Raw genomic sequence first — 12,434 nt, forward strand, 5'->3', positions numbered from 1 at the left:
AGGGAATATTTGCCACTGCCTCCGCAAAACAGTCTTCTTTTTTTTTAATAATTGGAAACAATTTTCATTAATCTTTCATTTAAATATATATACATAGTGTGGAGTACAATCATAATTCCTCTTAAAGTCACCAAGCATGGTTGAAGATAGGACAGTTTGAGAAGACAATAATCAAGTCATAGGGAATTTCTTAGCTAGGAAGTGATTTAGAGACATCAGTCAGATCAGCAATCCCCAATCAAAGCAGCGTTGCATTGCAATTATTTTTCCAAGGGGTTAGTAAGTCTAAATATAAATATATCTATCTATAACTAAATATATAATATATAATATAAATAGATATAATATAATATACAATGTATCTATCTAGTGCTATCATATCTAGTGCTGTTTTAATATATTGAGCCTTTATTGTGATGATTAAAATATATTCATTTTAAATTTATCTTGAATTCAGTACATAACTAACCACCATGGGGGGGGGGCGATATGCCGTAAAAATAATGTTTTTACATTAAAAGGAGGTCCTTTTCGAAGTGGGGAACCTGGACTGGTGGCATACGCATATAGGCCCAAACTGGTCTCAGCACAGCGGACCGCCGCCAGAGCGGCCCTGGGCCTGACCAGAGGGCCAGCATCTAGCCTCAGAGGAGAACTGAGAAAGTCCGCAGTTCTTCCATGGCTTGCTCTTTCCCTCAAGTTAGCGCTCCTGGGGACTGCAGCTAGCCCTCGTTTGCTCTGAAATCACTGCTTTTCAAACGGACAGCTAAGCAGGCCTACTTTGCTGAATTGGCTTTTATGTGACACAAAATGTTTAAAGGCTTTATTAGCAAGAACTTCGCAAGAACCACGGAGATGGGATGGTATAGAATTGCTCTTCTACAGGGAAGGCACTGACAAATCTGGGGAAGTGTCCAAGATCCGACTGCTAAATTTAATATTGAAAATATAAGACCTGCCTGGTGGCCCAGTCGGTTGAGCATTGGGCTGCTGATTTGGGCTCAGGTCATGATCTCAGGGTCTGGGTTGGAGCCCTGAGTCTGGCTCCTCCCTCCGGGCACAGTCTCCTTGAGATTCTCTCCCTCTGCCTCTGCCCCTTCCCCTGCTCTCTCTCTCTTTCTCTCTCACTCTCAAATAAGCAAATAAATAAAATGTTTTTAAAAAAATAATATGAGACCTTGAACATGAATTCTGTTCTGTCGGATGCCAACTTTTGAAAAAACGGATTTTATTCTAAATGTAGTCTTATGGGGCCTTTTTAACAAGTTCCATTTGAACGAAGAATTTTTTGTCTTTTATGAGAATTATTTAAATATTTGTTTAAATTAAATAATATCTTATACAAATAAAGCACAAATTTCCAAGCAAAATTCTGGGCTCCCTATTTCCCCATAACCTCCATGGGACAGTGACTGTTTTGTTTTTCTCCCTGACCAAAGATCAAGAGAATACAACACTATTTAGGCACATGTCTCTATTCATTTGTTCAGCAAATATTTATTGAGTGTCTCTGTTATGGCATTATCACGTTGATATAGGTCAATAGAGATATACAGTTACATCCCTGAATCCAAAGAACTTTCAATCCACTTAGAAATAAAACAGAGAAAAGGAGAAATATATATCGAATGTAGTGATATTCCTTTTATTTAAATAGACTTTATCATAGAGTTTTTAAAAAGGGTTTTTTCCTCTGGACTAATCCATTCTTAACTGAGAAGTGGTTTAAGAATTCAAAATGGAGGGGGTCCTGGGTGGCTCAGTAGGTTAAGCGTCTGCCTTCAGCTCAGGTCATGATCCCAGGGTGCCAGGGTGTCTGGGATTGAGCCCGCATAGCCGGGCGTCTGCTTCTCCCTCTCCGTCTGCCCCTCCCCTCCACTTGTGCTCTCCTGCGTGCTCTCTTTCTCTGTCAAATAAAGAAATAAAATCTTTTTTAAGATTTTTTAATTTTAAAATTAAAAACGGAAAGTCCCCTTGTTTTTCTTTCAGTGTATAATTAAAGAAGTAGAAAAAAATAGAAATTGAGAATGCTTTCAAGTCTACTAAACAGTAAATTACATTTTCTCATTGAGTGACTAGATAATTTGAGGTTTTTCTTAAAATAAAAGTGATTCCGGGGCCCCTGGCTGACTCAGTCAGTAGAGCACGCAGCTCTCAATCCCCGGGTTGTGAGTTCATGCCCCACATTGGTGTAGAGATTACTTAAAAATAAAATCTTAAAAAAACAAAGTGATTCCAACATATTTAAAAATTTCCATAACATTTAAATGTTGACTGAATGGTGTGGATGGCTAATTAACTGATTAGATGAGAAGAGTCACTAAAACAATATCTTCTGTTTGTGGTTTAATTTGGATTCGGAACTAAACATGAAAGTAGTTGATATTTGTTCTTAAATCTAAATGAGATCGGCCTAATAATACCACTATTCATAGCAACTAATATTCATACCTAACATGTTTAACTCACTCGGGAGCTTAAAATACATTTGCTTACTTATTCCTCAAAGTAACCCTATGTTTTATTCCCACTTTACGGATGAGACTCAGGCAAAAAATGTTAAGAAATTAGTGCGAGGCCCTTCAGGTCATGAACAACAGAGACAGGATTCAGGTCAGACAGCCTGACGCTAGCCCAGCTTGGCTCCTCGCCGCCCGCTCCATTGGTTTTACCTCTAACGTTCAATGCCGTCCAAGTGCGGCGTTTGCTCTGCCATGCTTTCCATATATTTTCATTAAAATCCACGTGTCGGGGTTTCTCTAGTCTCCGATTACTTGCAAAGAGCATTCACGTCCCTTTGTGGATAGTTTTCATGCCCTTTCATTAGGAAGAGCATTTATGTTGTTATTTTCCTATTACGGAGCAAATCACACACACGCACGCACACACACACACGCGCACACACACACACGCACACACACACACACACACACAGAGGGAGAAAATCACGGGTGCCAATTTTCCAGCTTCCAGTGCCAAAGCACTTGTTAATCTTACCTCCTTATTTTTCATTGTGCCTATGAAAAACATGTTAGTCTAAAAATGTCACATGAAAATGGCATCTGAGAATCCCGTCAACAGAACCCTCTGAAAAATCACTCTGAAATCCCCGAACGTAAGAAGATCCAGATACTATTGGACCTGAGGAGCTGGCCGGTTCTGAAGTTGCTGCTCCTCGGACTTGCCCTGAGCTGTGCCCTAGTAATAGCAAAGCCTCCCCTCCCGTCACTTATGCGTGCCCACAGAGGATTAATCACACACGCAGGGATGATGAATTAGGAATGCAGCTCTCCCTATTTAGAGCACTGCTAGTTCACCTCGAGCTAACGCCTACTTGCCTGTAATCCATCCTACGTGGCCTGCATCCCTGCTGCTACTCCTTCAACAGTTTCCATGAAAATGTTAACTTCCATAAAATCACCGATCCAATAATCATCTCATGTTTGGTCACTCAACAAACATTTTATGTCTCATGCCGTCACAAATCAGCCTTTGAGGAACTTCGCATTGGACTGCTAGATCACGCGTGTGGTCATTGCAGGATTACACGTGGATTTACATGGTTTTAGAAGTTTCGAATGTTAATGTTCTTCTCAGGTGTGGAAAAACTATACACAACAGACATTTAAGCTTGAAACTTTCTTGTCTTTCAATCTCCCAAAGTTACCTGAATTGCTTTCTAAATTTAAGTCTCAATACACTTTATGGAGACCCTGGGGTAAAATATCAGGAAGACAGAATGGAATGCGACAAAAATCCTGGGAATGTGTTTTGATCGATCCTCTTTTCTTTGTTGAGCACTACCACTCGCCAACAGGTAAACAATGGCTAGCAAAAACAACAAAATAATAGCTATTAAAGTCTGTATTTTCATTGTATTGTGTACTACTGGTAATATTTGACTTGGAAAATTACACGTAAATAAGATAATACTCTACCTTTCAATGCATCGTCTCCCTAAGGCTTTATTTACGTGAATTGTTACTGTTTCGTTGTTTGGCTGGCTCAAGCACATTCTCACCCATGGCTGCCCTTGAAAATCACCTGGTCAGCTTCAGAAAAAGTAGACGCTTGGGCCTTATCTTCCCAAAGATTCTGATTATTTGGTTTTGGAGGGGCCTCAAATAAATATATTTTTACAAACAGATAGCCTGATGCTTTAACTCAAATATGGAAAAAGAGAAATAATACTCATGTACACATTTTAGATCCAAGTTCCAGTCCTGTCTGAAAATAAATTGTTGGGTGATCTTATATAGGTCACTTAACTTCTCTGGGCCAGACTCTTCTTGTCCTTAAAATACAGGTTTGAACTACATGATGTCTAATGGAATAGCTTTCTATGACCTCTGCAATACGGGACTAAGATGGAACCAGAGCTTTATTATCTCTCGACTGTCTGTGCCTTTTAACATTGAGCAATTTTAGGCAAGTGTGCAAAGGCATTGGCCTAAATATCCCAGAGTGATCGTGGAGATAATGTCCTCAGGATATGCAAAAATAGTTTATCCTATAAACAGGTTTCTCCAGTTTTCTAAAATCTTGCCTCAATCTCCCCTGGATCTTTGCTTAGGCCTTGTTTTCCTTTTTTTAAAAAATTTCTTTCCTGGGGCGCCTGGGTGGCTCAGTCAGTTGAACGTTCAACTCTTGATCTCAGCTCAGGTCTTGATCTCAGGGTCGTGAGTTCGAGCCCCGCGTTGGGCTCCACGCTGGACATGAAGCCTACTGAAAAAATAAAATAAAAAATAAAATTCTTCTCTTTGCTCACAACTTGAGAAATCTGAACTTCACACACACACACACACACACACACACACACACACGTGGGAATTTCAAAACTAGAAAATCTAGGTCCTGTTGTAGATAAGGAGGACTGCATTGTTATATGACCCACACCATATTCATAAAGAAAGTTTCACTTTCTGATGGAAAAACAATGTAAGACTTAGAGATAATTATTTCTGTGTTTCATTCATCTCAGTATTTTCATGGGACTCAAGTGAGATAATGTTTAAGAAAACTGTGATATTGATTGCTGATATTAATAAATATCAGCCATGTGTTTCGGGCCAGGATATATAACAAAGTCAAAGAAGTTTAGAGGACAGTCAGGTTGATGCCACATTCCCGAAGCAGAAAGAGGAAGTGGGAGTTCCAAAGAGGAGGCAGATGCGTCATTAGGTGAAACAGTGAGGTCAAGACGGTAGGAATGGAGGAAGAGATTTAGCAATTATGAGGTCACGGGTAACCTTTTAGGAGAAAGTTCAGTTGAATAGAGAGGACAGAAGTCAATACCAAATATTAGCATGGGAAATGTGTCGTCTGTGAGCCTCCACAGAGGCCTCTCCTAAAGAGTCAAAACTAAGTGTAAAACTCATGTGATGGAGATGAGTCCTTCTTCCACGTGGGCCTTTGTTTAATTCATACTGTAGTCAAATGAATGAGAGATGAATGAAAGGAAAGGAAATGAATGAAAATCCTGCTTATGCTGGATTTTCCTGTGACATGCATTTCCTATCTTTTCCTTATTTAATTTGGAGGGAAACCACAAACGATTTTCTTTCAATATCATGCAGCTCTAGGAACATATCCTTATATACCGTAACGGAGGGATTAGGGACAAAGTGATTTTCTTAGCTATTGAAATTCCACACTTACTATCTGACTTACTCCTTATTCAAATGTATTGGTCTCGCCTCTTATTTATTTCCCACCTTTCCCTGTTCTACTTTGTGTGTGTGTGTGCGTGTGTGGGGGGGAGATACAAACAACAGATATTTTATCCATACGTATTTATACACATACATAGTATTCCGCTGTATCTTCGGTGGAGGCGATAGCTGACTGTAGAGAATCAGACATGAGCCGGCCTCCTCAGTCTTTATCTGGTGCTATGGAACATAAGCTGGTCTGGACTTCCGACATAAGATCAGAAAAATGATGACATGAAAGCAATGTCAGTTTTATCGCTCCTCAATGCTACTCTCAAGTTTCTGAAGCTCTTGGATGGTAAATCCAGACTCAATATCCTTCAAAACTCCTGTCATCTCACCAATCAACCCCACAAACTCCCTGGAACAAGATTAATTTTCCTTCCTCTAAGGGCATCTCCTAACACATACCTATTTGTGAAATCCAGTTATTTCTCTACCCTTGTACCAGAGGAAGCAGTATTTCAGATCTATTCTTCCTGGTTTGGTCAACTGTATGCCTCAGACTTTATGAAAAATGAAGTTAAATAAAACCCAAGATCTCACCAAAAGAAAACCTGCGTTTCACGTGAATCTTGAGCCAAATTCCTAGGGGCCTTCTCTACCCTACCTAGATGACAGAGTGTGTCTTTGGATTTGGAAAGCATATCACCCACATAGCTGTGGGGTTCCAGAAGGAATGGCTGCAAACTGCTTTTCCCTTTGCAGCTACCCTGTGCTGGTCAGTCTCGCAGTGGACATTCTGGTACCCAAAGATGAAACCTTCTTCTCTTTTACAATATCTGTTGTGCCATTAAACTTACCAGTTCTTCATGCATTTGCTTCTTTGCTTCTCCCACTGAGAGATAAGTCCTATGAGGAAAAGATCAACAACTATGCTTACTGAGTAATGTATATGCCGGGCCACGCTCTAAAACATGAAGTGGAAAATTTTAGAGCGGTGCCTGGCAAATAGAAATTCCCTAATAAGTATTGACTATTGTTACTATTAGTGGTGATTTCAAAGTTGTGTTCTCTTAATTTTTTTATTATTTTTATTTTTAAGTAATTTCTGCATGCAACGTGGGGCTCTAACCTATAACCCCAAGATCGAGAGTCACATGCTCTACCGACTGAGCCAGCCAGGTGCCCCTAAATGTTTTATTCTAAATACCAAATTCAAATATTCTTGAAGTCGAAGTGGTGCCTTACTTGTGTTTGGATAACGTGCTGCCTCTAGTTTATTGTCTTACATATAGTCAGTACCAAATACATACTTGTTGAATGAATTTGTTGATTACCAAAGCTGAATTCCATATTATAAATTATAGGAAGAGAAGGAAATTATGTCGGGACTCAGTTGTCCTATATTTGGTAGTGATCAGACATTACGATATTAATAATTGTTGCTATTGTAATTCCTATTATATTAATGATGGGCATATTATCTCAACTAGCTCCTGGACAGGTTTGTTGGACACTTATGAATCAGATTTAGGGCTGATGGTGAGGAAGACTTGTCCATTAAGCAGCTGCATTCATTAGTACCACTCACAAGTCACAGTGCCATATGATGGGTTTGGGGTGGACCACTAAAAGCCTATGGATCAGAGGAAATACTTTAAGCAATCTTCAGCATATGCTGCTTGTTGAAAACTCTAAAACATCTTGAACCACATGGTGAGCTGGTCAGATGATGAAATGAATCATTTTCAGAAAACACTACAGCTTCCTTCTATTGGAAACCCACCAGGTAGGAGCTCAACCAACCCAAGACCCTATGCTCCATGTGAAAAAAGACCAGCTGACATTGGATCCCTGTTACTATGAAAATAAACACAGGAATGATCCTGAGATGAACATATCTGTAATGTCTTTAAGAGAAGCGGCATCACCAACTCCGTGGATTAACTAAGTTATTGTTATTGCCACGTTTTCCATTTGAAGTATCTGAAATACTTTTACACGTGCGTCCCTCCCTGATTTACAAAGGACTTAGCAACTATGACAGAGGGCGTGAGGCAGGCCAAGGTCTTCAGCAATCTTAGGTTTGAAATTCAAACATTTTTTGTTAGACCGGAAAACATTTTAGCATGGCACTTAAAATTAATAATGAGGGGCGCCTGGGTGGCTCAGTCGTTAGGCATCTGCCTTCGGCTCAGGGCGTGATCCCAGGGTCCTGGGATCGAGCCCCATGTTAGGCTCCTCCGCTGGGAGCCTGCTTCTTCCTCTCCCACTCCCCCTGCTTGTGTTCCCTCTCTTGCTGGCGGTCTCTCTCTCTCTGTCAAATAAGTAAATAAAATCTTTTAAAAAATTTAATAAATGATAAAAAATTAAATAAAACATACTGCTTTTTTGACTTAGCTAGTTCTTTTTGTGGCTAACAAAAATTCTTTCTTCCAACTTCCGCACTGATTGGCCTATACATGTGTTCAATCGTAATTTTTGTTCTAAAAAGAGTTCCATTATATTTTATAGAGAGTTGTCATCGCAGAACCATTTTACCAAAATGTTGTCATTTTCGTGAGGTTTCTCAACCTCACATAGTAGTAGACTTTTCTTGACTGAGACGGGAATCATTTTACATTATGATGCAACATACCAAGGAATATATATTCAAATGTATCTGAAATAAATATTTTAAAAGCAATACTTTATCTTGCTTGGGTGCACTCTTATTCAGATCACTCGGGCTATGTCTTCTGTTTTATTTCATGTGAAAGATTAAAAAAATAGCAGAGACTCATTAAAATTTATTTAATGACACATCGATTGGGTATAATATGCCATTTAGAAGAACGACAAGTAAATCAGCAGTGGTTTTCTTGTGGATCCTGGAGCCCTATGAGCTATGTGTGGGGGTGGGGGACTCAGAGTCTCCGTAGTGGTCAGAGATGGGAGAGAGAACCATGTTCCTGGACTGGATGGAGTCTATGCTCTCACTCTCACCTGTTATGTATACAGGTCTTCCACATAAAATTCTGTTTAAAGAAACGTATCACTGGTTTAAACGGTTTGGCAAGTACCTCTGTACTTTATAATTTCCTTAATTTATAGGTCAAATTCTGTTATGACAAAAACCACTGCTTCTGAAATCACTATATAAAATAAAAGATTTCTCATATGATGTTCTGTTTGCTTCAAATACTTCAAGTACTCTAGGCACAACGTTGCAGAAAAACTCAAGTGTTTGCCTGGGTCCTTAGGATTTTCTGATAATATAGTTTTCCCTATGTTTCCAGACATTTTATATCTGGCATCGGAATCTTGCAGTTTATATTATTAGCTTGTATTAATCTGGTTAGATAATTTACATGGATTTTATAATCCCTTTGCTCAAAACTCATTGCTAAATTTTGAGTGGTCACTGTTTTTGTTTCTGACAAGTGACTATATGCTATTCTTTAAAGGTTAGGATTGTTTATTGATTGCTTTATTCTTCATACTTTTTCAGAAAAAGAGCATTTCATTTCAGTCAATGGGAAAATTTGAATATTTCTTTAGATATTATCAGTTCACCAAAAATGGGAAGAGATTGTTCCCAGAGAGGTATGTGATATTTCGAGCACAAAAGTGACATCCCACGGTTTTAAACCAATTGGAAAGAATTTAGAATGGTTATTAGAACTTCCTAAAATTACATGTCTTTGGAACAGGGACACAAAACCAGTTTATAAAGATGAATCAAGACTGGGGTGGAGTTGGGGGATGAGACGCATAGGAAGCAAAAGAAGGGAGAGACCTTATATTGATTGAATATTCACTATATGTGAAATATTAAGCTAAGAGCATGACACATATTCCTTCTTTTAATCCTACAACAACCTAATGAGTACATGTGATAATCCCCAGTTTACTGAGACTTAAATAACACCTCCGAGGTCATGCAGTGATGGAGCTAGGTTTGTTAGATTTCAAATTCCTGGTCTTTCCTGGTATTCCCTTTGCTTCCCAAGACCATTCTACTGGTGCGTGGTTCTCTACGTCACCCTCCTCCCTCCTGCCTAGGCACAAGGTCTCTCACTGATCAGGGTCTGAACCCTGAGCCACATTCATCCTGCTCTCCCTTTCCTTGGTCCTCTGATGGTCAATCCCTTCGTGGCTCCTCCTCCCATTTGGGGACCCATCCCGCCCTTCAGACTCAGCCCTCTTGTTACTTACCTTCCACTTAACCTCAGTTTAGCTTTAACTTTTGACTACATAGCATAAGGCTACCTTGGGTTAAATACACCTTTTGGTTGAAAGCAGTACCAGAGCCCCACTTGGATAATTTCTCCTACAAAAAAGTCACATCTCCTCAATTTATGCTGACCTCCAAGAATAGAGGATTAACATGTATGCAGACACTTCACCTTGCTATAATTCGGAATTGGTGAGAAAATCTTTAGGTCCAAGGTTTAAGGGCTTATTTGCATGAGAATTAGAGGAGCCGGAGAATTGAGAGGCCCAAAGGATCAGACTATTTGAGGTGAATAACTAGCTCCAAATGAAACCCCCAGGGGCCTGCAGAGCAGAGTCACCCCTTTCCCCCACCCCAAGCCATATACCAGGTAATGAAGAGGGTCATTCAGAGGGGACAATGCTTGGGTGTGGTTTGCTTGAAGTGGAAAAGAACTTGGTGGTTGTGGGTGAGAGACTACTGGGAGCATAGAAGGCAGAAAACTCAGAATGTTTTCTGAAAGGGTTTCAGAGGCTAAACAGAAAATGCTGGAATTGTGAGTCAACCACAAAGCTATAGGGTCTAGTTTTGTAGAAAACTGAGAGTATAGGAACATAATTCTTTTGTGACATAACAACAGAATGTAATGCTGTTGAGGGAAGGGGATTTCTCCTTGTTTTTCAGCCTGAGTAAAAGAAAACAATGAAGAGCTTTCTTCCAGTGAAATCTAGACCCTCAGAAATGGAGGTTTGTTGCATCTAGACCCTACTGAACAACTGGAGAACTCTGGTGTATAGAATTCCCAAAAGATTCTCGTCTTCTGTAGATCAGAGAAAGACATGGAGAGGGGACTGAACTTCCCCAGGCCACACTAGAAAGGCCTGAGGAACAGTCTTTAAAGTGTCTCTCCTGGGGAGCCTGGGTGGCTCAGTCGTTAAGCATCTGCCTTCGGCTCAGGGCGTGATCCCAGGGTTCTGGGGTCGAGCCCCACATCGGGCTCCTCCGCTGTGAGCCTGCTTCTTCCTCTCCCACTCCCCCTGCTTGTGTTCCCTCTCTCGCTGGCTGTCTCTCTCTCTGTCAAATAAATAAATAAAACCTTAAAAAAAAAACAAAAAAAATAAGTAAGTAAATAAATAAAGTATCTCTCCTTTTCTGGAGGGTGAAGCAGGCTCTGTACCTTACACTTTTTTCATGTCCTGCAGCACCTGGCTCTGTGCCTGGAGCGTAATCAATGTTCCATCAGTGTTCTTCAGCTGAATGAATGGGTTGGGCACTAAATGGGATGACACGTGTGAAAGCATGGAAGAGGGGGGAGGGTCAAAAGCATGGACTTGGAGCCGGAGTTCCGGGGTGAAATCCTGCTACTCCACTTACTAGTAGTGTGACTGTGGCAAGTCACTTAACTTGTTTGTGCCTCAGTTTTTCCCGTAGAAATAATAGTATTACCATGTTTTAAAGATGCGGGTCTTCAATAAGCATGAAGTGTTTAGAACTGTGCCTGACTCCTTGTAAGAGTTCAGTAAAGTTTAGCCACTTGGAATTTAGCAACTTGGAAACTATAAACCATAGAAGGTTTTCACTGTTTTAAAAATGACTGAGATTGGATAAAAGGCTAATGTGATATGGTAAACCCATGGCATTCGATTGTTTCATTATTTAAGTTTATTTTCAGTCCCAAAGGTTGTAACGTGGAGTAATTTGTAATTTGAGTTATTCATGAATGTCATTCGCCAGTGCTGTTAGTCTTGCATGCAGGATGAATCTTTCTCTGGCGAGTGTGCCCCAAAACGTTGCCCTCAGCCCCTGACACCTCCTGTCATTACATAGTCATTCTCTATTTTTCTTTTCTTTTTTTTTTAAAGATTTTATTTTTATTTATTCATTCAACAGAGATAGAGACAGCCAGCGAGAGAGGGAACACAAGCAGGGGGAGTGGGAGAGGAAGAAGCAGGCTCACAGCGGAAGAGCCTGATGTGGGGCTCGACCCCAGACGCTGGGATCACGCCCTGAGCCGAAGGCAGACGCTCAACCGCTGTGCCACCCAGGCGCCCTTCATTCTCTATTTTTCTAATAAGCACTATCAGAACTAGGATGATGTCTGTCTTACTTCTAGAGTCTAACACAATAATAAAAACAGCTAAAAAATATGGTACATTTACTCTGTGGCAGCTACTATGCTAAGAGCTTACATAATTGACATCAATTAATATCTCATTCAATACTCACGACCCTTTAAAGTTAACACCATTATTGTAACAGATCATTGCTCAAAAATAGTCATTCCGCTACTCCCACTTTCATGCGTAGAAGGTACTTCCCTACCTCTTGATTCTGCTTTCAGCCATATGACTTGCTGGGACAAACAGGATGTGAGCATAGCTGATGGAAGCTGAGGCTTGGGAAGCACGTGCACAGATGTCCTTGCTTTCCGGCCCTTCTGTTGTTACCATGAAAACCAATGGCTGTTCTAGCCACTGGTTCCCGGAAAAGGATGAAGGACGCGTGGAACAGAGAGCTAAGTCCCTAGCTGAGCCGAAACCAGTCAAGATCAACCCACCTCCAGGCAGATTCCAGACTCATGAGGA

The sequence above is a fragment of the Ursus maritimus genome, unplaced genomic scaffold, assembly GCF_017311325.1.
Source record: "Ursus maritimus isolate PB19 unplaced genomic scaffold, ASM1731132v1 scaffold_8, whole genome shotgun sequence".
In the NCBI taxonomy this organism is placed as follows: domain Eukaryota; kingdom Metazoa; phylum Chordata; class Mammalia; order Carnivora; family Ursidae; genus Ursus; species Ursus maritimus.